Source organism: Plectropomus leopardus, chromosome 18 (assembly GCF_008729295.1).
Source record: "Plectropomus leopardus isolate mb chromosome 18, YSFRI_Pleo_2.0, whole genome shotgun sequence".
NCBI classification, from domain to species: Eukaryota; Metazoa; Chordata; class Actinopteri; order Perciformes; family Serranidae; genus Plectropomus; species Plectropomus leopardus.
Window position 1 is genome coordinate 3915769 of NC_056480.1, and position 26946 is coordinate 3942714.

At 40.0% G+C, this 26946-nt stretch overlaps 1 long non-coding RNA gene across 1 annotated transcript; it reads right to left on the reverse strand.

Annotated features, from left to right (window-relative positions):
- Window positions 1–8376: 8376 nt before the first annotated feature.
- Window positions 8377–18360, reverse strand: LOC121957454. The gene is made up of 3 exons (XR_006106778.1): window positions 18245–18360; window positions 15818–15924; window positions 8377–8454 (listed from the first exon to the last, which is right to left on the reverse strand). It is a non-coding gene; the product is annotated as an uncharacterized LOC121957454 (long non-coding RNA).
- Window positions 18361–26946: the final 8586 nt, after the last annotated feature.

Sequence of the window (26946 nt, forward strand, 5' to 3'; positions counted from 1 at the left end):
AGCACCGAATTTTGACATTTATTCACACATCTGTGCACCTTATCCGAATTAAAGTTATTGATATTATAGAATGATATAGGAACAATATATGCACATATGGAAAATGTATTTAATATTTGTTGAATTACTAGTGTTTCTCAATATGTGCACACATATTACATACACGCACTCTCTCGCCCCCGTTTTGACCACGGATCCGGCCAATTGATCCTCCCTCTGATTACTTCATTATAATGAAGCCAATAATCACATCATCGCCGGCCTCCCGAAAAATCGATCGCCTCTTCACAATGTGCGGACATGAATTCAAAAGGGGGGGAACCTTTGATGTATATTTCAGCAGGTGGATCTCTCTCCCTCTCTCTCTCCCTCTCATATAGATTTACGTGGGTCTGGCCAACGCAAGGTCACCTGCAGCACTCAACTAATGTATTTTATTTCTCCTCACAGAGGTGAATAATCAAAGCCTGCACAGCCACGGGTGTTAAATTAGTAATTATTTCGGGCTCAGGAAAGGTACGTGCGCGTGTGCGTAAAATGTGCGTAAAATGTCAGTTGAGCTGAATCTAAATTGAATGTTTTTCCTATTAAGGGTCGGTGAGAGTGTTTTACTTGCCCTGGTGTGTGTGTGTGTGTGTGTGTGTGTGTGTGTGTGTGTGTGTGTTTGTGTGTGTGTGTGTGTGTGTGTCCGAGAGAAGGTGCCTCCCGGCAGTCAACTCTCCTCTCCACAGTCTGCACTCCACCCGGCTGTCAGACGCGCCGCCTCAATCTGCGCCGCTGTGCATTTACACTCCAGATTATCGCCGACATGGATTTTTTTAAATAGAAAAATCTATACGCTAAATATCAGTCAATAAAAGAAAATCGACCAAACGGCACACACACACGCCTCTCTCTCTCCCCCCACTCTCTGTATACACTCCGAGGTGGGACTGAGTTGTTAATAAGTTATCGATCAATTATGGCCCTCATATATGGAAAGGCCTCGGGCTGTCTGCCAGTGTTAATGTCTATGCAGGGAGAGAAAGGAAACGTCAGATATAAAGTATCTGCTGCACGGATAAAACATCATCAGGAGCGTCCTGATGCTCTGACTTTACTGCTGCAGTACTCATATACTGATACTGCATATACTACTACTGTGGCTGCTACTGCTAATTACCTCTATCCACACCAATACCGCTACAGAACTTGCCACAACTACCATTTAGACTACTAATACTGCAACTAACACAGAGACATAACATTTTAGTTTGTGCTATTCTACTACACTGGTAATTGTATGGTTACTACTACCACTACTACAACCTCTACTGCTCCTCTATAAGTTTGTACTAATACCTTCTAACAATGGTGCTATTAGTAATAACACACACAGTACTACTGCTGTGGCCTATACTACAACTACTACGCTATAATATTTAGTGTCTGCATTAGAAGCAGTAACACTTACCGATAGTCTGTACTAATTAAACTACAATACTGATACCTGTACATCTGACACTGCCACTACTACAAAAACTACTACTCCTCAACTACTAATACTAAAACCACTTTTCTCAGTTTGTATTACTAACGCTTCTAACCTGTACAAATGCTTCTATACCCTCTATTAGTATCAATACTTTGACTATTACTGCTGTCACGGCCTCTACTACAACTATTACTCTATAAGTGCTAATACTATAACTACTACTGCTGATTTAGTCGCTAACCCCACTACTACTCCTTTAGTAATACCATGACTACTTATTTTCTATAACTACTGCTTCTTATATTAAAGGGATAGTTCACCCAAAAATGAAAATTCAGTCATTATCACCCTCATCCCAACGGAAAGTCTGGTGAAGTCTTATAGTCCACAAAACTCGGCCAGAGTTTTAAGGATAAAAGGTGTTGCACTCAGGATTCAAACGCTAAAAAAATACATGAATAAAACACAAAATGTCTCCATACATGACAGCTCCCCCAAAGTGAGGCTATTCAGTCTCGATCTTCCCCTGGTGTCCGACTGCAGTACAGGTCCTGAGGCCCGCCCCTCCACGTTGGTGAGTGGACACAGGCCAAACTAAAAACTCAAAGTACGCGCCAAATAAATTTTTCCCAAAGACGGTGTCTGTAACTGAAGGTAGCTCTCATCACTCTGTTTGTTTGAGTGTTTGTTTTTTATGATCAGTTTGGTTTAAATGAGTTATTAGATTATACTAAAGAGGGCTTTTCCGCCATTACTGACAGCCGTGACGGTCAATACCTGCGCTCGCATTCAACTGAGCTGCTCACGATTGGTTGGACGGGTGTTTTGGTGGGAACTCCTCCACTGCAGATATCACTTCTGTGCAGATGCGGGCTCTCAATGACATCACCCTCACAAGATGTAAACACCCGTATCCTGGATATTTTAACCTTACTTCAGCAAAGCGGGGGTAAGTGAGGCCGTGCCGTCCATCTTTGTTTACAGTCTATGCACCCACACACAGAGAAGGCAGCTCCCACACTAGCTGCTACAGGCTACAACAAGGCTAAAAACGTGACGCCAGTGATGTTTTTCAAGACAACTTGGCATGTCAGGGCTTCAGGTTACTTGGATTGCTTTGGACGAGCAGTATGGAGACATTTTGTGGTTTTAGGTAACAGTTTTATTATGTAGTACTTTAACATTTGTTGGGAGATGAGCGCAACGCCTTTTACCCATGAAATTTCGGCATTGTTTTGTGGACTATAAAACTGACTTTACATTGGCATGAGGGTGACTGAATTTTCATTTTTGGGTGAACTATCCATTTTAATAATAATAATAATAATAATAATAATAATACTATTAGTGCTACTAATGCTTTTATTTCCAACATTTCTACCAGTACTAAAAAAGTGACTACTACTGCTGTAATGTATTCTAATAACGGTTTCTGAATAAGCACCCAACAAATGACATTACGTTCTTAACATACATTTATGTAATTAACGTAAACTTAAGGAGGTTTGATTTAGCCAAATAAAGTTAACTACAACCCCTTTTATAACTTTTATGTTCGATCTAAATTGCTGCTAGTATTAATACTACTGTTAGTGCTGTTTATTTCCACTATTTTTCCGAGTAGTAATACTGTGATTACTACTGCTGCTACTACTACAACAATACTTTTCCTTCAGAGCACTCTCATAACCCGCTGCAGCTTTTGATGTCATGTATGCATAGACACACGTAACATCACAAAGGAGCCCCACCATTAAAAAAAAAAGCCCACTCCCCACTGACAGATGACATCCGCGTGTCCAACAAGCGAGAGAGGGAGGAAAAAAGAAAAGGAGCAGGAGGGGGAGGAGGGCGAGGAGAAGCCATATAAAGAAGCGACCGGTTGTCCCTCAAGAGCCCCCTCTCCACATAAGGGCGAGCGCAGAGGAGCCCCGATCCAAACTCCTTCCAGACAAAAGCAATTATTTCTTGTAGAATATAGTGTGTTTTGTGCGTCCATCGCGGGAGGGGTGGGAGGTGTGCGCGGATTTGAAGGAGAGGTGAAAAATATGGCGCACGGCGGGCCTCATCAATAGCAATATGTTTCTTTTTCCCTTCTGTTATATCTATCCTTTTATAACTACTCTGCAACCTGCTGCCGATGCTTTGTCTGACATCGTGGGCTTATAGGCCATAGTGGACTTCTGATCAGTTACACACACACAAAAAAACACACACATGAAGAGCAGTGTGTGTAGTATGAAAGGAGCCAAAAATAGATTGTGCCTCGAAACTTCCACACAATACCTGTTGTTTCTGTATCCAGACCTGAAACTAAACTGTTAAATGATGATATTTAATTAATATGTCTTATAAAAAATAAGTATACTGATACTTTCTTAATGATTTATAATAAGGTGACTGATTCAACTGCACACACACACACCAATCTGCCAACGACTGAGAGAAATATATCCATTACAAGCATGAAATGAAAAAATGCAAGTTTGTTTTTGTATTTTTAGTTGAGTAACATATTTACAGTATCTAGGAGTGCAACAATACACGTTTTTATTCAACCATTTGGTAAGAGGCTTTCTGTTTTGGTACACATAAACCAGATGATGCTTTTGGAAAATAAAATATACAGCTTAAATAGTGATAAGTATGATTACCATTACCACACCAGAAATAAAAGTTAAAGGACTTGGTAAATGCACTTGCATTAGTATAGCACTCTTCTAGTTGTTTGCCCACGCAAAGTGCTTTCACACACACACACACACACACACACACACACACACACACACACACACACACGCAATAATACACTAACGGCCAAGGCTACTGTAAAAGGTGCAAACTGCTACTCAGTTTTTATACATTCATACACAATCACACGCTAATGGAACAGCCACTGGGAGTAATTTGAGTTCAGTATCTTCCTCAAGGACAGTTTGACAAGTGCGCTGGAAGATCGAGCTGCCAAACGCCAAGCGGCTCTAACTCCTCACAACAGCCGTCCTAGATAGAAGATCCCTAAATATAAGATCCTCCAATAACCTTCAGGTCTGGCTTAGGAGTCACTTTGGTTTCTTAGATAACAGCTAAATGGCAGAAGGTTACATGTCAACTCATTTACGCTGACTTCACTGCTCTGTTTCAATCAGCGGAACAAGACAAATACAAGCAGAAACACAAACGCTTCATGCTAACATCCCAGCAGCATTTAGGCAGTCATTCCTGAATGATTTAAACAGGGAAAAAGAAATTACTGCTGCTGTTTGAACATTCATAGCCACAGATATAAGACTCTACTCTGTAGTGGAAAACACAAGCTTTACAATTATGCTTAATGTAGTCGGGTACCATTATTCCTTCATGAGCCCATTTCAGCCACACCATGATTCCTGCCATAACAAAACAAAGAAAATTCTCTGGCATTTAAGAGACAACAGTGTTTTTAAGTGTTTCCTTTTTTAACGAAAGGACTGGTAAAGTCTCCCTTTTGAAAATAACTAAAATAAAGGTGAGATTCTCCGTCCAGTTGCATTTGATTCAATACTGTAGATAAGCAGGGTATGATAACCGTTGATTTTCATACCTCAGTATACCTTGACACAGGATTATTGCTTCAGCTCTAACTTCAATACCACATTTTATATTTTATGAAGAGCTGTTTCTGTTTTATGTGCTGCTACGAGGACACCAAAGGTATAGCTCTATAGTTGTTCAAAGTCAAAAAACAAGATTTTTCTTTACAATGTTAGTTTTAACAAACGAAAATAAAATTAAAAAAAAAAAAAAATCAAGGAATTTTTTCTGGCATTTATACTTTTTGACTGTATCAAAAATGCACCCTACCATGACACCATCACGTCGTATCGAACCGTTACACCTCTAATAGTATCAAAATGTGTTCTGCAGCAGGCTTTACTAGTTTTGCTATAAATGAAGACATATCTTAAGAAAACCTGAATCTGACAAAGTGCACGCATCCTTTTCCGTACAGGAAGTCTATTGCAGAATTAGGTCTTATTGCTCTCTGTTTGCTCTGAGTGTGTGAGAGTGAGTGTGAGTGTGTGTGAGTGTGTGTGTGTGTGTGTGTGTGTGTGTGTGTGTGTGTGTGTGTGTGTGTGTGTGTGAGTGAGAGAGAGAGAGAGATAGAGAGAGTTCATTGTTAAATGGCAGTGTCATGTTGACAAACGAGTTGGTTGAATTAAATTCTCCCTCATCAATAACAAGAGGGGGCCAATCAATACCAGCTTACAATTATATCACCGCCTACCCTTCCGCTACCGCGGTAACCACACACACACCGACACAGACACACACGAAGAGATAGCACACGAGAGGGAAGAATAATTTCCTTGTTGTTACGCGGGGCTTAATAAACACTAAAATATTCACACACACACACACACACACACACACACACACACACACACACACACATACATAGAAGAGGAGAGTTATCACTGTGGTGTTACATGGATTATTATAAACACATTTAGACGCACACTCTTGCACACACAGAGAGAATCATTCATGAGACACTGACCCTAATAAACACACACACATTATTTTTAGCATCTGACATCTTATCTATTTTCAGCATCCCTCTCTCTCTTTCTGTCCCCTTTCATTCTCCGTCGGTGTCTATCGCCCTTTCCTCTCGCGCCCTGACTAAGTAATCAATGCTGACAGATTGTCAATAGGCCGGCGCGGGCCCTGCCAATACCTCTCCTACATATCCATTATTCCTCTTAAAGCCGCTGAGGACAAACACAGAAAAGAGTAAAACACGATGCTGTCGATACGCCACCTTGATGCGATCATTGAGGCAGATCAATGCTCTTGCTTACAGCTCATGAGCTCGCCTCCAGCTCGCTGGAAATCACAGTTAGCGTGAAAATTGGTTTGTGAATACGCATTTTCTCTCGCTGGATGTCTTCCCGTGTTCTTATCCTCATAGGCTGGGGATTTTTTTCATGTATATTCTCTTTTATTTCACACATAATTTTATTTCGACTTTGAAGATATGTTTTTTTTTCCTTCCTGGTGTTCGTATTTCACACATGTTCTGCATCCTGTTTCATCCTGGATTGGTTGTAATGGATTTAAGATGTAAAATGCAGGACAGCACTGAAGATTGGGGGGGGGGCAATATCGCCTTCTTGCTATCAGGTCCACACACAAAAACACATACACACACACTGATCCGTGTGCTGGTACACGCTTAGCAGCACACACATGCAAACACCGTAGCATGCAAGAAAGCACGGAAACACCAGACCGACACACTCATGCAAGATATTCACGTACATGCAAACACACCGTAACATGCATGGATGCACGAAGAGTACACACACACACACACACACACACACACACACACACACAATCAGCCTCTGGTTTTTGTGCTCAGAGAGGCCCAAACAGCTTAGCTTAGCACAAATGCAGCATCAAGGCTCGAGGTAATGCCAATGACATGGATGGAGCTTTCCAGCCCATGCAGCCTGGTGTGTGTGTGTGTGTGTGTGTGTGTGTGTGTGTGTGTGTGTGTGTGTGTGTGTGTGTGTGTGTGTGTGTGTGTGTGTGTCCGTGGCAGTCGTGGGGGGAGATGAGAGCCTTAAACACTGAGAGGATCAGACCCGGCTCTCCTGGACACCATGGAATATGATCAAGAGGAAAGTGTGTGTGTGTGTGTGTGTGTGTGTGTGTGTGTGTGTGTGTGTGTGTGTTCGTGTGTGTGCGCAAGAATGATAGCAAGACATAACTGCAAAAACCACAACAAATATAAGAAGAGAAAGGTGCTTCAAATGCCGTCTTTCACAGGAATTCTGGTGCAGAATCAAACAGCATCAGTGATTATATCAAAGTTTACAAAATAAAAACAATCAAAAATTCAGAGTTCTATAAAAAATAAGGCAGAAGTAGTCGTCTCCAAAAATGTATTAGTATTCATACCAAAATGTTATTGCTGTGTTGTGTGTGCTGTATGTGAAGCGAGGGGAGATGTCTCCATTTGAAAAGATATCTTAAATTATGTACAACGAAATCCACCAAAGATTCCTCAAGACTTTCTCTTGTGTCCTACACACACACACACACACACACACACACACACACACACACACACACCAAAAAACCCTAACCCTAACACTAACCCAACAACAAATACAATACAACACAACACAACACAACACACACACACACACACACACACACACACACCAAAAAACCCTAACCCTAACACTAACCCAACAACAAATACAATACAACACAACACAACACACACACACACACACACACACACACACCTCTTCTGTGAATTTTATTCACACAAACCTTATAATCCTTTTTCTTGTAGTACATAAACACCATCGACTAATGTCTCAAATCTCTTTTCTCTGCATCTTTTTCTCTGTGTTTACTATCTGCTTCCCTCCGTCTCCGTCTTTCACTCTCTCTCTCTCTCACACACAGACAGACACACGCACACACACGCTCACGCTCGGCCCGCGTGGTGTTCACGGAGAGAAAGCGAGAGACAGACACACAGTGTGTGTGTGGGTAGATTTAGAAGCGGGGATCAATGAGAAATGTAGAAATCAATGCACTTAGCAGTGGGAAATCAATGGGGCCTAATCGGGATGCCAATGGCACAAGTCAAAACAATTAAGAAGGAAGAAAAATGTTTAACAACCCCCCCCCCCCCCCCCCCCCCCCACCACCACCACCACAGCTGCCACCGCCACCCCGCCCGAATGCTTACACAGAGGCCAAGGAGAGATGGAGGGAGGAAAGAAAAGAAACGGCTGAAGTTACGAAAGGGATGTTGGGAATGTCGAGAGGATGATAACAGCAGCGTTTATATGAACAGAATGAAAAGCATTTACCTTGCAAACTGCCTGTGGAGTTGCGGGTTTGAATCCAGTCATCAGCGTGCATCGCTCCATCTTTCAGCTCACTCTTAAGTCCAGCTCACTCATAATAATCTGTACAAAAAAGACACACAATGGTCAAAGAAAAAAAGAAGAAAACTCAGAGGAAGAAAAATACAGAAAGACAAATTCACATGTAATATTCAATTATTAAATTGCTAAAAAAATTGCTTCAACGAAATGGGCCATGCAGATTAGAGAGTCAATGACGGGTGTTAAGAAAGTGTCAAGTCAAAACAAGCTTATCAGGAGTTAACCGGTCAACAATAAGCTGGAACGAGTAAGTTTCAATTTCGCTCATGAAGGTCGATGACTTGATAAAAACCTTGCAGCTTTGCAATCACTTTGTCAATCATCCATCCATTTTTCTCGACTAATCCATGGTGGTAGCACGCTAAGCTAAATCCACAACATGTTCCTCTCCCTAACCACGTCCAGTTCCTCCTGCAGGATCCTGAGGCATCTCCAGAGAAGGATGGCGTGTAAATCTCTGGCTCCATATTACTCTCGCTCGTGAGTAAGACCCCATGTTTTCACCCCAAATAAGATGGGGGCAATCCGCTGTTTTCTGTCAGTGGTTGGTGGAGGTCACGCTCTAATAAAACCAGCACAACTACATTCCCCTTCAATCTTTGACGAAACTGCTGCTCAGTCCTCAGACTCTGCTGCTGATTCAACAGTGCTGCAGATAACGAAAACAACGGTCACTGACGATCTTCTGGACACAATGTACACAGTGCATTTAGAATATGCATCTCGACCTGGTTTTTACTGCAGTTTGCAACACATGGCCTCTTGTCTGTTTACAGTCAGGTCTGTGTGTTGTACACAAACCAACAAGGCAGCAGTTTGTAAAGCTGTGCGGTAGAGACGCATGCCCAAAAGAAAAGTGGACATTTCTGGTCGGAAGGAGAAACACACTTGACAGGGACACACAACATTGTTTGTCCTTCTGAGTCTCTGTAACGTCAGGAGAATCTAGATCTCAACACTGACAGGCTATCGCAACGCAGCATCATGCAACTTTCTTGCTCAAGTTGAAAAATTTTAACGTATAGTGTCACTTTCCACAGATTTGTGACTGTTTGCATCTTTGCATTGACTTTGTATGTAATCTTGCCATGCAAAGCACTCGTATTGCATTCCTTGTGAACACACCGTGACAAGTCTGCCAATGATGGAAAACTGAAAAATCCTCTTTTGATACAAAGAAACAAAAAGGCACAAGCAGCTCCAGCGATTTTACTTTTCCATATCTTGGAGGAATGTATGCACAGCTGCATGTAAACGGCAATATTAATTTTCATTAGCCACGTAAACAGCTCGGTACGAATGTTAGTCACTGTCCCATGCCAAAAGTCTGATTTCAAGATTAAACCACCAAGATTCTCCACTTCACCTGACTGGTGACACACAAAACTTTTGAAACTGACTTCATGTAGTTTTGGCTCCATACTGAGCCTGACAAGTACATTATGGTACAAGCACGGCCATCAAGTTCTTGCCTGCGAGCACCTTTCTAACAACCGATTCGAGAGTGTTTCTAGGTTTATTGATCTGGATGAGAGATGCCAATTCACCCTCATCATCATATTTGAATGACTAGCACCTGAGACAAATTTGCCTTACCAGGAGCTTTTGCCCCAAACGACACGACTCCCTCGTGCAGCATCAAACCACACCAACACAATGAGCTGACACAATTCTTAGAGGAAAGTCTGTCGCATTTTGTTTAAAACAGAAAGGTACCTCTGTCATTTAGCACATCCAAAATCTTATGTGAATTGAAAACAAACCTATGCACTGCAGACTTGAAAGGTTGCTGTAAATGGTTTGGATGTACTTACATTAAATTCTAATGACGACATGTTTCCTCTGTGAAACATGACACCATCTAAATCCTCTGTAACCCACAATTGAAACTGCTTTCACAGAGAAAAATGAAAACTACAAATGTTTTACAGCCACCTTTCAAGTCGACACAAGGTGAAGATTTTTGATATTGGAGATTTTTGAAGGTTTTTGGGAGGAGTATCACTTTAATGTACCGATAGAGATGAAAGGATTGGAAAGTATTGGCAGCAGGGCAGAGCAGAGGGGGAGAGAGAAGCAGTTTTGTTAGATGCCTCCGACAACTCATAAAATCTGTCAAAAATGTTTCGCTCCTAAAAAAGAACTGACTGATGGAGATGACACCGCTGCATGACACAAATATACCCAACGGCACACTAGGAGAGAGAGATGGATATATATATATATATACGTATTGATGAGCACGCACGTACGTAGAAACAGGGATGTAAATGCCCGACGGCAGCTGTTGATGCACACATGCAGGTACACGTTTACTTTCAGGTGGAGATACAGTAGATACATTCACACTCATGTCGAGATCTGGATAGTATGTGTACTCACACACACATTGCTGGAAGCACAAAAATTTACAGTATGCTCACACAGATTTATACTTCATTATAAACACAAACTAGTGGTAAAATTATTTGGAATTTAGAAATTAGGACAAAATCTATAAATTAGTAAAAAAAACTTTTTTTCAAAACACAGTTACTCACCAAAATTAGTGAGTGTATGCCAGTTTTGTAAACACAGGAAAACTCGTTAAAAACGGGCTATAAACTCCTATACGTATTGATGAGCACGCACGTACGTAGAAACAGGGATGTAAATGCCCGACGGCAGCTGTTGATGCACACATGCAGGTACACGTTTACTTTCAGGTGGAGATACAGTAGATACATTCACACTCATGTCGAGATCTGGATAGTATGTGTACTCACACACACATTGCTGGAAGCACAAAAATTTACAGTATGCTCACACAGATTTATACTTCATTATAAACACAAACTAGTGGTAAAATTATTTGGAATTTAGAAATTAGGACAAAATCTATAAATTAGTAAAAAAAACTTTTTTTCAAAACACAGTTACTCACCAAAATTAGTGAGTGTATGCCAGTTTTGTAAACACAGGAAAACTCGTTAAAAACGGGCTATAAACTCCTCTCCAGTGTTGCCAACTTGACCACTCAGTCGCTTTATTTCGCAAATTTTCAGACCCTCTTGGCAATTATATTTCTAAAAAGCGACTGGCGAGAAATTAAGTGACTTATTCAGACCATCATGAAAAAGATATTTTTGTAATTCATTACAATGTATGCTGCTCAGAGTAGGCAACGTCTGTTTCGCCATCAGCACAAAGTCTCTCTCTCCTCTTGTGGCGTGCAGTAGGTGTGTGACAGGCAGGAGGAGAGGAGACGCTGCTCACGGTTGGAGTTCGATTGTACTGAGTTTCATTGGTGGACGCCGAGCTTTTGTTCTCTGAATTATCAGTGCAAGACAGTTGTGCACTATAGTTTAACTTCTATAGTTCTCATTGTATTAAAATGTTTTGATATTGAGTCTAATTCAGCGAGGTTTGAATGCATCCATTAATGCATAATGACGTCACCAATATATAAATGAGCGTATGACGTCATCTAGCGACTGTTTGGAGCTTGTGCTAGCTACTTTCATCGGAAAAGAGTTTGCAGCATTACTCCTTTCCAACTACAAGTAGACTAGTGTAGGCAGCTCTGCTGCAGACAAGCACGCCATACAGTTAACAATAGAAAGCAGCTTGTGTCTTCTTCATCATTTCTCTTACTTAGACTAATTTGGATCGATGTTTGAGTGCTGCTTGGGCTGAGACTGACGGTATTCTCTGGTGGCACTTCGTTGTATCTCGACGGTAAAGGGGCTACAAATGGCGCCATCACCCGGGAGTTGTATTTTCATCATCATCGATGGGAGTTGGGGCAGACAAATACCCGACTACTACATAGTGACTTAACCCCGGCGTGAATGCCGACTCTAACCTTTTCCATTACGTACAAAAGCCAGATGTTAGCAAGTGTTAGCTTGGTTTTTTGTGCAGTGAAAGAGGGGCTGTATTGGTGTCCACCTCTGCTTCTAGGTCATTAGCTTGTTGAAGGGTGCCGTGACGTTAGTAGTCTCCTAAGAGCAACATCATGGCATCCTACAACTCCAGTCTGGACAGCAGCAGACTCCACTGTCTCGTCACCTCCCGTATAGCTCCAATATATTACATTTAATATGTATTTTTAACTGTTTAACTGACAGTCTTAATTTACCAAAATTCTTATTGTTTGTTAGCGGTTAATTATTAACATCCTGAGATATCATTGTTGAATGTTAGAGACAAAGGCACAATTACATTACTTGCAGTTTTTGTTATTCTGGAGAAAAACAAAGTTGTTATCACAGAATAAAAGACCCTTCAAATGCATGTGAGTACAAAAACTCCATTAAAAATGCACAAAACATGCATTGATCCCTATTCAGCAGTCAGTTCATTTAAAGACAATCTGAAACGAACAAGCATCAATCAGATTCATTACATGTGTCGTGTGGGCGCCACAGCTTTGACCCCTGACCTCCACAGCATTTATGTCTTTGAATACTCTTCTTTGTCTCAATATCTCAATTGTGCCATGAGTATTGACGATGATGTATACTGAATAATTCATTAATACTACAATGCATTTGTTTAAGCTTTAACGTAAACAACCACTATTTAAAAAAGCTCATAAAACGTTACTTTGTATTTTTCCTATTCTAACCTAGGCCTTTTCTATTTAACAGTTTTATGCTGAATACATTTTTAGGTCATGAAAATGTCTGTCAGATGAAAAAGGTGAGTTATCTCCACATAAGAACCAGGTTAAGCTGAGTTTAGTAGGCTTTACTCGACACTCTATTCCTGCTTTTTACCCACAATTCATATCCAGAGTCCTCTGTGCTTCTTTAATATGTAGACTCTCTGATCTTTTGATATTCTCATGTTCCTCTAGTGTGCAACTACAGGCTTATTCTGTGTCAAGGGTGCTGGTTCGTTTTACATTATTCTCCTCTATTCTTCTGTCCTTTTCTACTTTTTTTGAAGGGGGGGGGGGGCAAAAGGAGATTATTTTGGGGGGTAATTCCATTGGAAACCGCTCTGAAATAACTTGACTTGGCATGTGCCTATACAAGGCTCCACAAAAGGCTCCAGGAATACTAATTCAGTAATGGGGTAAAGCAAGAGAAGAAGCAGGACCCTCCTGTGTGTGTGTGTGTGTGTGTGTGTGTGTGTGTGTGTGTGTGTGTGTGTGTGTGTGTGTGTGTGTGTTACAAGAGCAGCTGAAATGAGGGAGAGGAGAGAGAACGAAATCACCTGAGAGAAAATAAGACAGCTAGCAAGAAGGAAAAAAGAGGATGAATGAGCAGCAGAGAAACCAGTGGAAACTAATCTAGTGTGGAAAAAAAAAAAGAGAAGGGCGTACTAGTTTGATATCAAACAATTTTTATTTTTAGAACGACTCATTCATTAAGAAATGTGCCGTGTACAGATTTGTGTACATGTTGTGTATTTTCTAACCTTAAAGTTTGCTTTTAGGTTAAGATTTCAGTAAATTAGTTTAATAATACTAAGGTTTTGTTCAAGAATTTAGAATTTAATGGTTTTTGTTTGAGTGTAATGTTCGACGAAGACTCTAAATCCTCACAAGGAAGCATCATCAAGGTTTGAAGGCTTCTCTACATTTGAGCAGGATGTTGCAAACCCCTGAAGGGGTGTACATAAAAAGGTAAAAACATGTTATTTCCTGTTGCCAGTAGGACCATAACTCAGTTTCGGCAGGCAGATGTCGTGAGGCGGAGAATGTTATCAAGCATGACAAATTTTGTGCAAACTGGACAATGTATGCACCAAGTAATGAGAACTTCCTGTTTTATTGCGAAATATGTAAAATGGCCACCACACCATGGCAAAGTCATACAATAAAAATTCACTTTTTACTAGAAAGCATCATCAAGGTCTTTAGCTGTTTTTTAAAATAAATTTGAGGTGGATCTGGTAAACTTGCTAAGAGAAATAAATAAAAGTACAAAACAAGTCCTGTTTCCAGTCGATGGTGCTATAAAGGGTTCCTACACATTTAAATGGACAAAATTTCAAAACTTTTCCATAACTTTTCAAGGAAAGACCCATAATAAACTTTTTCTTGGCCCACTTGCATTTTCTAAAGCGGGCATACATGGAGGGCGAAAATGAAAAAACGCACCAGGTGTCAGTCCAATAATATATCTTGGCAGAGTTCATTACAGTATGATCACTGTAAATGGCTATATTTTTTTTTTGTTGGGTGTAGAGTCAGGTCCAAGCGAATTCTTTTGTTTATTTCAGGATGGTTCTTTTCCCCCCCCCCCCCCCAATTTTTATAGACTTAGGTGAAACATGTCCCAGGTGCTACTTGTCAGGAATTATGTAGGTGTTGCTACTGAGTCATTTGGGCACACTATAGACTGAATATAAATCTCCATCGCCCCCTGGTGTCTGGCTGCAGTATAGGTGATAAAGCCCACCCCTCCATTGAAGTGAATGGCTCATGATAAGCCAAACTAAAACTCAAAGTACACGCCAAATAAGTTTTCCCCACAGACGGTTTCTGTCACTGAAGGCAGTTCTCATCACTCTGACATTTGTTCTTTTGCTTTTATAAGTTCAGTTTTATCGAGTCATTCAAGTCTACAAAGAGGGGAAGTTTTGCCACTGATAGCTGAGTCACCCTGTTCATGAGTTCATGTTCAATGGGGCTGTTCATGATGGGTGGGACAGGTTTTTTGGCAGGAACATCGCGGATATCGTTACTGTGCAGACTCCGGCTCTGAATGACATAACCAGCACGCTGTATCTGGGATATTTTAGCTTCACTTAAACATAGCGTCCTCCATCTTTATATACAGTCTGTGTGTTACACCCAAGCAAGAGATACATACATTTTTTTTCTTAACCAGTCCTGATACATTTGCAAAATTTGGTGAGTTTTTGAGCCCCTTAAAAATGCCATAACTTTGCATAGATAATAATTTGTTGCATTGCATTTCAATAGGGTCCTTGCACAGTTTCTTTTAGTAAAGAAAAAAGAGGAGGAAGGTGCCTGAAATCAGAGGAAAGGAAGAAGAGAAGGCGAGTTCACACTGCCGTCTAATGTTAAGAGCTGCAGAGAGAAAGACGGAGAGGGAGTCCAGGGCTAAAAGAAAGCAGAGTGGAGGCAGGTTACAGCACTGCAGCCACCAAGAGAAAGGCGAGGGTGGAGGTGGGTGAGGAGGAGGAGGAGGAGGGGGGGGTTCATGGGCCTCCCACACACTCCGGATTAGGAAACATATGCAGTGGAGTAGCGAGGGATTAGGGGGTGAAGGAGAGCTGGAAGAAGGAAAAGAATGTTTTTTTGGGGAGGAGAGGAGGGGTGAAGGGGAGGGAGGGGGAACACAAGTGCTCGGCCAGGCGTATTTCCACCCCGCTTTCATCCTACATCCCCTCCTCTACCTTCCTCCTCCTCCTCCCACCCGCTCACCTTCATCTCTGAACCTCGGGGATGACGAGATTGGTGTGCAAGGACTCGGGAGGGAGACGAGGGAGTGAGGCCGCTTGCTGGCGCCATCCTTTGATTGTGGTTATTTGCTGCGAACACAAGAAGCACATCGGGAAAATTGTTAGAATGAGTAACAACCTTGAACTTAATTCCTTTTAGTTCCTGTACAACACGACCGGTGACTTGGGTTTGAGTGCTGACGGTTTTTATTGAAGGAAAAAAAAGAGGAAACAGAAAGCATTTTGATTTTGTTAAGTTAAGATTTAAGAGACAGAATAAATTATTTAATGAGTTTAAAAAAGTGGAAGTCGTTACAGAGAAAACATCATTGTAATTGTGACAAAGCTTTAAGAATTTTAAATCTCTCTCTGCTATGTCCAAATCAATCCCACTCACACACACACTTCGGACTCAGCGCATGCCGTACATTTTTTTCTTCAACTGCTGGAATTTCTGAGGGCATTACATAGTGTTGTGAAAGGTTTCTTTTGAAAAGTTATAGGTAACAGAGTACTTTTTAGCCCTTTAAAAAGTATATTATTACTTCATCAAAGTAATGTTACTTACAACATTTGATTACCTTTCCAACTAATATTTTAAATTGGGAACTCATGAGATGGATGATGTAAAATTGAGCATAAATATACCCATAATACCAGCTGGTGCTTTTACATGTATTCTAAAAATGTTATATGTTATATTCAAAGTAAAGTGGTTTTCTGATTACTGACACTGTCCTGACAACAACGCAACCAGGTTATGTCTTAAAACAAGGTCCATAACTCAATTAAGAGGCCTAATTTAATCCAAAATACAAAAATCACAGAATAAGCCTACTTTAAACACTATATGGATTTTTGCCGTGATTTTATTCTGCACATGTTGTGAGCATTGGCTCATACTGCAAAGCAATTCCTTTTGGGTAAAATAGAGCACACTCAATCTACTTGCATTAAAATGTTAATTTCTCTGCTCAGAAAACAATAAACTGCAATAAATCCCCCCTTTTCTGGTAGCTTCCCTTAGGCTAACAGGTCTTGCCACACTCAAGTGCAAATATGAAACAAATCATGCAAACCTGTTTATTTATTGGTACCTCAATCAAACTATTACAATGCTCGATATACACAGTACACAGTATTCGAGTTATAGCTTCGATTTAAACACACTGAACTGAATCATAATTGACCACTTTCATATTGTGAGAAACATGTTTCTTTCAGTAGTCACTTAAATTTTTGAAATGCAGCAAATAAATTTGAAAATTCCTTTCAGGAATGGCTCCAAAATAAAGACCCTCTTTTATCATTATGACCATGCACATAATTAAAATACATCTATGCATGTTAAGGAACTTGCTGCAAATGGTGTGTGTGGGAGTGTGTGTGTGTGTGTGTGTGTGTGTGTGTGTGTGTGGATGTTTGCTGTACACAGGGGAGTCTGCAAGCCTGAGCTAATGCTTGTGTGTGTTGCATGACTGAACGTGTATTTCGGTGTGTGGGTGTGTGCGTTTGGGGTGTTACAGAGGGTCATGAGTCAAGGTCAGGTGATAATTTGCCAGAAAAGCCGGGGAGAGAGGAAGGGATGGAGGGACAGTGGAGCAGACAGCGAGAGAAGAGGAAGTAAAAGAGAAAGAAGAAGTGATTGCAGTGTGATACTGAGACAGAAGAGGAGGCCAATCATTGAGAAAAACAAAACCTGCAACTGAAACTATACAACAATCTGTCATTTTTCGCTATTGGCCAGTTTACTTCAGCTCGTCTTTTGTTTTGTATCAAATTTTTTTCATTTCATCCACGTTTTGTCTCCATTTCTTGTGTCTCAGATTTATGATTAGACAGTATTTGGTAGGAAAATGTAAATGAACACGATAAAAAAAAACTGTTCTTGCCTCAGATCATACAACATCATCCTCTACTTTTTGCCACTGCTATGCCTCAAACACTCACTCTCACACTTCACACACACACACACACACACACACACACACACACACACACACACACACACACACACAGAGCGTTTTTTAAATTACACAATTGACACTATATTTCACTTGTCCACCAAAATTACTCCCTGCCTCTCCAACACACAAACACACTCGTGGCCCAGAGAGGTCAACCTTTGGTGGGTGAGGTCATGCGTCTGGGATGAAGTTGACCTTTGACCTTGAGGGCATGATCGCCCGCTTGCATCCTAACCAGCTGGACAACGAGCCAGTCATCTAAGCATCATTCTGTCTTTTTATGTGTGTGTGTGTGTTTGGGAGTAGTGTATGTTTTATTTGCACGTGTGTGTATCTATATTTTTGTGTGTGTGTTTTGGTGATGTGTGTGTGTTTTTTTTTTTTAACTCTGTAAATGCATGTGATTGACTGCAAGTGTGTCTGCACTGAGAAATTGGATTTACCTCCTCAGTCTCAGAGGAACAAGGTCGGCGCTGCTTGTTACTGACGCCGAATAACAGAACAATATTGATCCGGCCGGGGTCATCCATTGACGAATCCTGTCTTTAGTCTTTCCCGCAAACGCTCATCACTTCCTGTCTTCTTCCTTATTCGGGTTAATATCTCATTAACTGCTATTATCTCCACGCCGGTCACCACGGCAACAGCCAGCGGGACAAGAGCTGACAATTCCCCGTAGCCTGCATCCTGCGGATCAGACAGGCAATGACCAGATTATCGGAAATCAATTCAAGGGGAGTTACTGTTTTCCTGACCTCCCAAGCTTCATTTCCACTATTTATTGAGGAACGCTGGTCAAATGTCGACTATTGTAAGGTTTACACAGATGTCAATACACGCAACGACGAGAGTCAATATGCAATGAGTATCATGATTGTGGTTAATCATTTCGAGGTTCATAAATCAGACATTAGCTGGAAGCCATTTGATGTCAGAAAAAATAGGTTTGTCACATAGATTGAAAAGATTTTAGATTTATTATTTATCTACTAGGGTTATTGTTTCTTTTTGCTGATTGCACCGTATTTGATACAGTAAAATGTCAAGCAGAAATTAGAAATATAAACTCATAGATGTTATCAGTTAATTTGGAATTAATTCATTTTTGGAGTTACACAGAGATGACAGTGAACCACGGGGGGTAGGAGAAGGTCTATATGGAGGGGCTTTTCTTTCTTATCAGTCACTGGACACTCCTGATCCTTATTCTCCACGGAGCAATGGAGGAAATATTATTTAACAGGCTACAGTTACAGAGCTTAGCTACACAACTTTACTGTCACTGTATTTTGATGATTACACAATTTCTCATAAGAATTGGTCGATAATGATCTGCTTTTTTAACTGATTACCAGGGCTCGAAATTAGCATCAGCCAAATGCTGGTAAAATATACAAGCAGCTGAGATATTTGCAGCTACAATTTCACCCCCCCCCCCCAAAAAAAAAAACCCCAATAAAAAAACAATTGTAATCTATTGAGCCACAATGGCAGATGAAAGAAAAAGTTCATTTCCGGCACTGCTGATTATATTTATAGATGTGAGGAGGGTTAATTTAGGATAACATACAAGGTAAGTAAAGTTGTATTTATATGCCACTTTTTTAGAACACAGATACAGATATACGGAAATTAAATGAGAAAATGAATTAATCAAATTGAAATGAATTACAAAATAGAACACAGACAAGACTAAAACAAACAAAAAATGATATGTATACCTTACATGTTATACAATTTAACCTCATAAATGTAAGATGATCAGATCTGCAATAATTACGAAAGACTTGGGAGAAGTTAATTCTGAAGCCAAGCTCAAAGTGTTGTCATTTTAAGTACTAGTAGTAACATCTCCTCAATTGTTAAAGTTCAGAGAATTAGAGCAGAAGTTACAGAGAATATATATTTAAATTTATTGATTAGAGCTGGATATATTTCTGTCCTACTCCTATGGTTACATTCAGGTAAAGGCCTAGCTCACCTGGGGAACCATGCTAACTGTATGGAAGATTATGGGAATTAGCTATTCAGTTAGCTTTGGGATAACAGAGTCAGTGTTTTTTCTCCCTGCAGTACACCTCCATAAAACAACTTTAACTTGCACAGTCGAGCTGAATTTCACCAGCCTAACGTTACTGGATGGGATGAATGACTCCATTATTTACAAAGTACGGGCTATGTGGCTAACTGAAGCCTGCTGCGCCGCTAGCCTAGCATTGATAGTTAGTTTGGGTTCTAAGCTAACGGCTAATTTTAAATAGGCTATTAATGCGCCGCGCGATCAAAACCTCATGACTCATACTTGCGTGTCGCTTAGCAACAACTGTGTTCCAGAACATTTGACAATGTTCTAGAACGTCTAACAATGTTCTAGAACGTCTCACAATGTTCGAGAACGTCTCACAATGCTCCATAAGGTCTGACTGAGTGTTCTGTTTTAGAACGTCTAATACTACAAACTAAGGTCTGTTAAGTTTACTCTTTTGTTTACAGCAACACACGTTAAACGGCTCTGTTTTGAGGCGTTTTAGAGGAAGAAAGTGAGTTATTATGGGGCCTACAGGCTACTTACCCATGATTAAAAACGAGCCGGTCCGCCTGGTGTCTGCAGCCGGCTGATGAGCCGCAGTAATGGCGGAGCGGCCGGCTGACCTTTGACCGGGGGTCAAGGCGGCGGGGTCTAGCTCGCGGCCGCAGCGACAGACGCTCCCCGCAAATTGATGAAAAAGACAAAGTCTGTAATAAAACCAAGCAGCCGCCATCACCACCAAAATCACATAATGGCCTCACAGATAATAATGACATTTTGTTATACAGCTTTCATGTTTACGTCGTAAAAGAGAATATAGGTTATATTTCCAATTATAGCAGATGTTCCGTGTTGTGTTTATGTCTCAAGTGCAGTGCTTGTGTTTTGAAGAGTTTGTATAAAAGCTAATAAATAATTCACTTTAGCTGCATGTTCTTTTTCTCCAAAGAGTAGCTACTTTGTAAGCCTTTTGAGATTCTGAATTTCTTTTATTATACTAAAGGTAAAGTTTAAATATTAATTTCCATTATAGCTTTCATAAAAGAAAAACCAAAACGTTTATAATTTCGGCCTGGAAGCTGTGAAAACGGTTGTAAGCATCAGGGGGACACGTGACCTCCAGATATGAAAAAGTGGTTATTATTCATCAATTCAAATGAAGTCAAACTGTTTGGGTTTGGATGGAAAATCGATCGATGACAAATGGACAATAGAAAGCCCTGGCAATTTTCAGACACAATGAGGGCATTTTCCTTCTCCAGAGGTCTGTCTTTAGCCTTTAATTTTATTCACATTATATTTAAATCTACAGTGTGAAGTCTAATGACTCATTTCTTTTATGCAAAAAATAAGAGAGAGGAAAAAAGAATGAAGTTTATATAAAATGCGAGTGAAGCAATTTCCCGGCTTGTCTTTAGTATAGTGATTTTCAAAGATGTCTTTTATATAATTTATTCATGTATTTAATTTCGTTTACGCACACTTTGGTGGTTTCAATAAAACATTTTTCTCTCCGATTTTGTACATTTTTGAGTAACAAATCATCAAATATTTTCCCGTTTTCCGGCGCATCGGCGGGCGCAGGCCATTTACATTGGATGCATAAATCATAACTTCACTAAAATAAATACAAATAAGTGCCAAGTGACTAACTGTCGTATTTAGTATTGATATTTGTTATTTATTACTATATATTATAGCGAAAATTGCACGTTGGTAGTAAGTGTGGCTTATTTGCATATAAGCAAAATACTTAATTTCATGGAATAAAGAGGAATCTCCTTGCACTTCGTTTAAACGTGACAAAAGTGGCCGTGATTTTCATATTCAAATCGAAAAATTATGACGTACTTAAAATAATTTTAATAAACTATGAAGAATTTAGAACAAAAAGAAAAGAGCAATTGTAAATGTTTTTTAAAAGCTGAACAGTATTATATTTTTCAAACTGATCAAAAATAGTTATGAGAACAGATAAATGCGGTTTCTGATTTTCATTCATCCACAAATTAGTCAAATATGAAATAATATTAAAAAAAAACACCTGCTGCTGATTTCTTCTTTTTACCTATCAATTGATTTCACGTGATTCCAATATTAAAACGCATGTATGTGATATGACTGCAGTTACTGGTTTTAAATATATTAGAATAATCAAGGTTGGGTAACATTATTATTTTCACTTTAATTCCTTAACAGCTAAAGGGTTCCTCGTTAGTAAAATGGTAATTGCAGTTAGCAAAAACAGCACGGCCTGATATAAATTCTTAAAACAACAACACACACACATTAAGAATATTTTGGCAATAATATGATTTAGACTGCATTAAAATTTGAGGATGAATTTTAAAAGTTGTCGTTTCAATTTGACACAAACATGTCACTGTCCAAAGAGGTGTGTGCAGACGTGCAAATGTGCATATCAATTAATTGATTATAGCCTGTTGATTGATCGGGAATCAGGTCTATTATTGGGATAATTGGCTCACATTGCGCAGGTATCTGTGTCCGTGCAGGGTTCAGATGGACAGCAGATTTTAGACCGAGTGTGTTTACCCTCCGACTCAAAATCAGGATGAAAATCCATTGACCTGTGTGTGTTAGGGGAGTGTGTGTGTGTGTGTGTGTGTGTGTGTGTGTGTGTTCACATCCCTGACCGATAGGATTTCCATTAATTTACCTGCAGCCTCGGAGTTTTGGGAGGAAAACTAAACATATGTCACGGGTGCATCTCCAGTCTGCAGGATGAGTTTAAAAACTAGGAGAAAATCAGAGCTTTTGTTTGGTGTAAATTGTTGTGAAGTGTGAGCACGTGCGTGTGTGTGTTTTAAAGAGATAAAGAAAAATCTGGATCATAAAATAAAACTGATATGAGAGCTCTTATAGAAAAAAAAGAAACCGGCATAAATCTCCTATTTTAGTGCGGAAAAAGAAAAGAGAGAGGAGCTCCTCGTGTCTGTGGCCGGCAGGGTGCTCCTCTCAAAGCGCCCCCTCCCTCCTTTTAATTGATTTCTCATAATTAACTCAGTGTGTTCATCGATTTACCCGCGACCCCCCAACACCGCCTCGAGATCGGCAACCTCATTATTTCCACGTTAACCCGAATAATCCCGAATAAATACCGAGCACATTCAATAACAGTTAGACTCAGACAGCACTAAATAACCCCGTTTCCTTTGGATGACCTGGCCTCCGGACCAGACTGCACTGAAAGACAAAACTATTCATGCTGTGAACTCTGAAAAAAAAGCTTCTGTAAAGTGTTCTTTTGCACAGTGCATGAAAGAGCAACTGCATGCAAATTATCAAACATAGTTAAATGTATTGGGGGTAAAACACAAAAAATAGCTCCAAAAGCTACTGTAATGTTGTTCCCTTCTCCGCTATTTGATCAATTAATCTAATTAAATCCTATTACACACCAGCTCAGCCAATTAAAAGCCCCGCTGTGCACATCAGTCACTTTGACTGCGGTCAGTGTGAGACGTGGAGCTGCAGCATCTCTCTGTCAGGTTCAGTGGCTCTGTAAGAGGAAGAGGAGGAGGTCAAACAAGCCTGCGGGCTGCAGATCAACCGGCACTCAGCTCCGACGCCTGGCTCCCTCCACCTTCATCTTCTCCTCCTGGAAAATACAAAATGTAGGAAGTATTTTTTACCAGACCGTCAGGTCAGTATGTATGTGAAAGTGTTTGAATGATAGATAGATAGATAGATAGATAGATAGACTTTATTGATCTCTCCAAACTGAGAAATTGGGGAAATGTGAACGTGCACATCCACTTTCTTGTTTGCACTTTTGCAGGATTTGGATTGTGAACTGTGAAAAGGCTATTTGTTTTTACTTTTAAAAAAAACCCACTACTTTCCGCACTGCCTAAAAAAAAAAAAAAAAAAAAACTGCATTTGAGAAGACAAGTTGAATCATTAAAAAAAATACCCCAACTTGCCTGGACAACAGCTTTTTTTTTGTTAAAACAATTAGTTTCATTTTACAGTGTCAGCTTTCACAAACATGGCACTTCATAACTGACAAGGAAAGTAAATGTATTCATTTCTTCATCCAAAATGTTTCATAAGTGTATAAATCTACTTTTATGTGTATGGATCTTAAATGTTTTGCATCACATTATAATTTGAGACTGAAAACTGAGCTCATTTACTTCTTTAGAGAATAAAAGTTTATCTTAATAAAACTGGAGTCAGACTGTAGAGAATATGTGGTGGATGCAGGGGCGTAGCATCAAATTCTGGGCCCCATACATGAGCGGTGTCTGAGGGCCCCTCCACCACGCGTCTCTCAGAGCACCTTTTTATTTATTTATTTTTTACAAATTCAGTTTTTGGGTTTCCAGCAGTGTAATCAGTCAATCACTCAGCTTCAGCTACATTTAATTGCGGACTAAACCATTTTATGCCTTTAAGAGGTGCAAAGGACCTAAGAGAGCTTCCACTATGTCTTTTATACAAAGTTCAGTTTTTCAACTGATTTATTTAGAAATGTTTTATTTAGTTAGGGCACTACTTAGGAATAAAAAAAAAAACATGCAAAAAATACTAAACTTCTTATTTCAGGCTTAATCAGTTCCAATTTACCCAAAACTACGATGCTCCATGGTGCTTGTACAGCTGCTTTTGGTGGACATCCAAAGCAATTTCTGCGTGTAAGAAAAGCCAAAAAAGTTGTATAAAAAAAACAGAGTAATACAGAATTTAACAGAGTATAAAAATAGTCAATTTGGGAAAACAGAATAAAGTAGAAAAATAACAAAAAAGGAGAAAAGGACAGACAATGTAGAACTTGACAAAAAAAAATGAACAAAGCCGAGCAGAGCAGAGTGTAACTGAAGACGAGATAATAGAGTAGAGTAGAATAGAGGGGGCCAGCAAGGACAGAAAGCAGAAAGAGAGTGAGGAGAGTGAGGAGGGGTTGAGGTGGGTGATGGTGTTGGTCACGGGGGGTTAAAAGAAGGAGGCATTTAAAGCTTGTGAATTAAACGCTGTGAGGCCCTGTGTCCTCGGCACGTGCACCGGGCCTCAAGAATAAAAGGAGCTCTGGCCCATCTGGCTTTTTAGAGGCAGGGAGGAGAGAGGGGGAGAGAGGCCGGGAGACATGGAGAGAAAGCAGGTGAGGAGGCGAGAGAGAGAGAGAGAGAGAGAGAGAGAGAGAGAGAGAGAGCGGGGTCCTGCTCAACGGACAGACCGCAGCATTAACACAGCCAGGCGTTTAGGGTCACCCATAGTGAGAAAATATAGGCTCTCATTGTAATGTAAGGTGGTTTTGAGTGAACGCGCGTGCTCTGAAAGGGTTGAGGGTGAGTGTCGGGGTGAGTGGGTGAGAGGAAAACCCAAGGAAAGAGAGGAAGAGCCTGTCGAGGGAAGAAGAACGAAGGACAAAATGTTCAGAGAAAATGGAGAAGAAAAGTGTTTTTGTTTGTGTGTGTGTGGAAAAGGAAATCAGCTTAATGAACTATAGTTTCAAATCATGTGTGTGTGACTAGTGTGTGTGTGTGTGTGTGTGAGTAAGTATTCAGAACAGGGTCAATAAAACACACTCACCTTTAATCCATACGTGTCCTTCAGAAATTTTCTATACTTCACATTCTCTCTCTCTCTCTCACACACACACACACACACACACCTTACCTCTCCTGCACTCCGCATCTTAGCTGTTTCCATGGCGACGGAGTTGAGACTGCAACCAGAAAAAGGGTGTGTGTGTGTGTGTGTGTGTGTGTGTGTGTGTGTGTGTGTGTGTGTGTGTGTGTGTGAGTGTGTGTGTGTGTACAGCAGCAGCAGCAGGTGATGAGGCTCAGCTCATGGCAGACAGTGCTTCAGCATCTGGGAAAGTGATTTCTTTCCCATCTAATAAAAGTTATATTAAGGTCACAGAAGACGAAGAAGAAGCAGCAGAAAAGCAGACATTGTAAGCATCATTAAAGGAGAAAACAGACCTCAGCAGGTAAAATAAAATATAAACTGGACATGTTTAAGGAGTAAAGTAAGCAAAAGTGACAAAAAGATACTTTTCATATCAGCAAAACACACTTGCAGTCGTCCTCTTGGATTCTCAAAGTGCAGGACTGTTTCTGGAGATTGCAACGTCTAGAGTTATGTTTGAACAAATTAAGCATCATTTAAACAGTTTTTTATTTAACAGATACACTACAGACTCTAGATAGATCCTTGGTTACTAACTTGAATTAAGGACAGAAGATCTTGTGCAGATTATAAAGGCCCCTGATACATATTTTGGGTGATATACATATATTCTGTTTAAACACCCTCTGCTGAAGGCCTTGAGCCACAATGTGGTGGTTGAATAAAGAGCATGTGTGCTTACAACCTCTCCAAAATCCTGGCCAGGGCCCTGAGCAATTAATGGAAATAAATTCATTTAGTGTGAATCCGAAAGTGGCATCAAATGTGCAATTCATGGGTAGATGAGTGGCTTAACCCTCTGAGAAAACCTGAGCATATCAGCTTAATTTCTTTCAAAAACATGGGAAAATGACCAAAAAATATACTTAAAATTTTGAAAAAAAGGGCAAAACATTTTAATAATGATAAGTATAAACTTAGTTTTTTGAACATATTTCTCCAGCTTTAAAAAAAAAAAAAATTTTCCAAATTTAAATCTAATTTAAATTCTTGCAATTTGCAGAACAGTTCTTGCCACGTTGCTTCTTGCCTTCCCTCATGTTTTCAAAAGAAAACAAATCAATCTGCTCAGATTTCAAAGATCCAAATATTTGTGAAAGTGTCTGAACACAGCACAAAAAAAGGGAAAGTTTTGAAAAAGTGCAGATTCAGGTTTCAAAGGGTTAAACAATCAATGAACACGAAGCTTTTAGTCTGCAGTGTTGGGGAGTTACTACTTACATGTAATAAAATTACAAAATAAATGTAATTGCAATCAGTCACTGAGAAAAAATAAATTATAGTTAGAAATGACAAAAATTGAAGATGAAATCCTGGATTTAAAAAAAGCCCTCCTGTGTTGCATGCTGGTTAGTTTGTGCAGATATTTTTTTTGGCTGAATATAAATGTAGAATAAAGTGATTTTGATTTAAAATTACTATTTCAAACTCCAATTTGGTTCTTTTCTTTCTGACAGA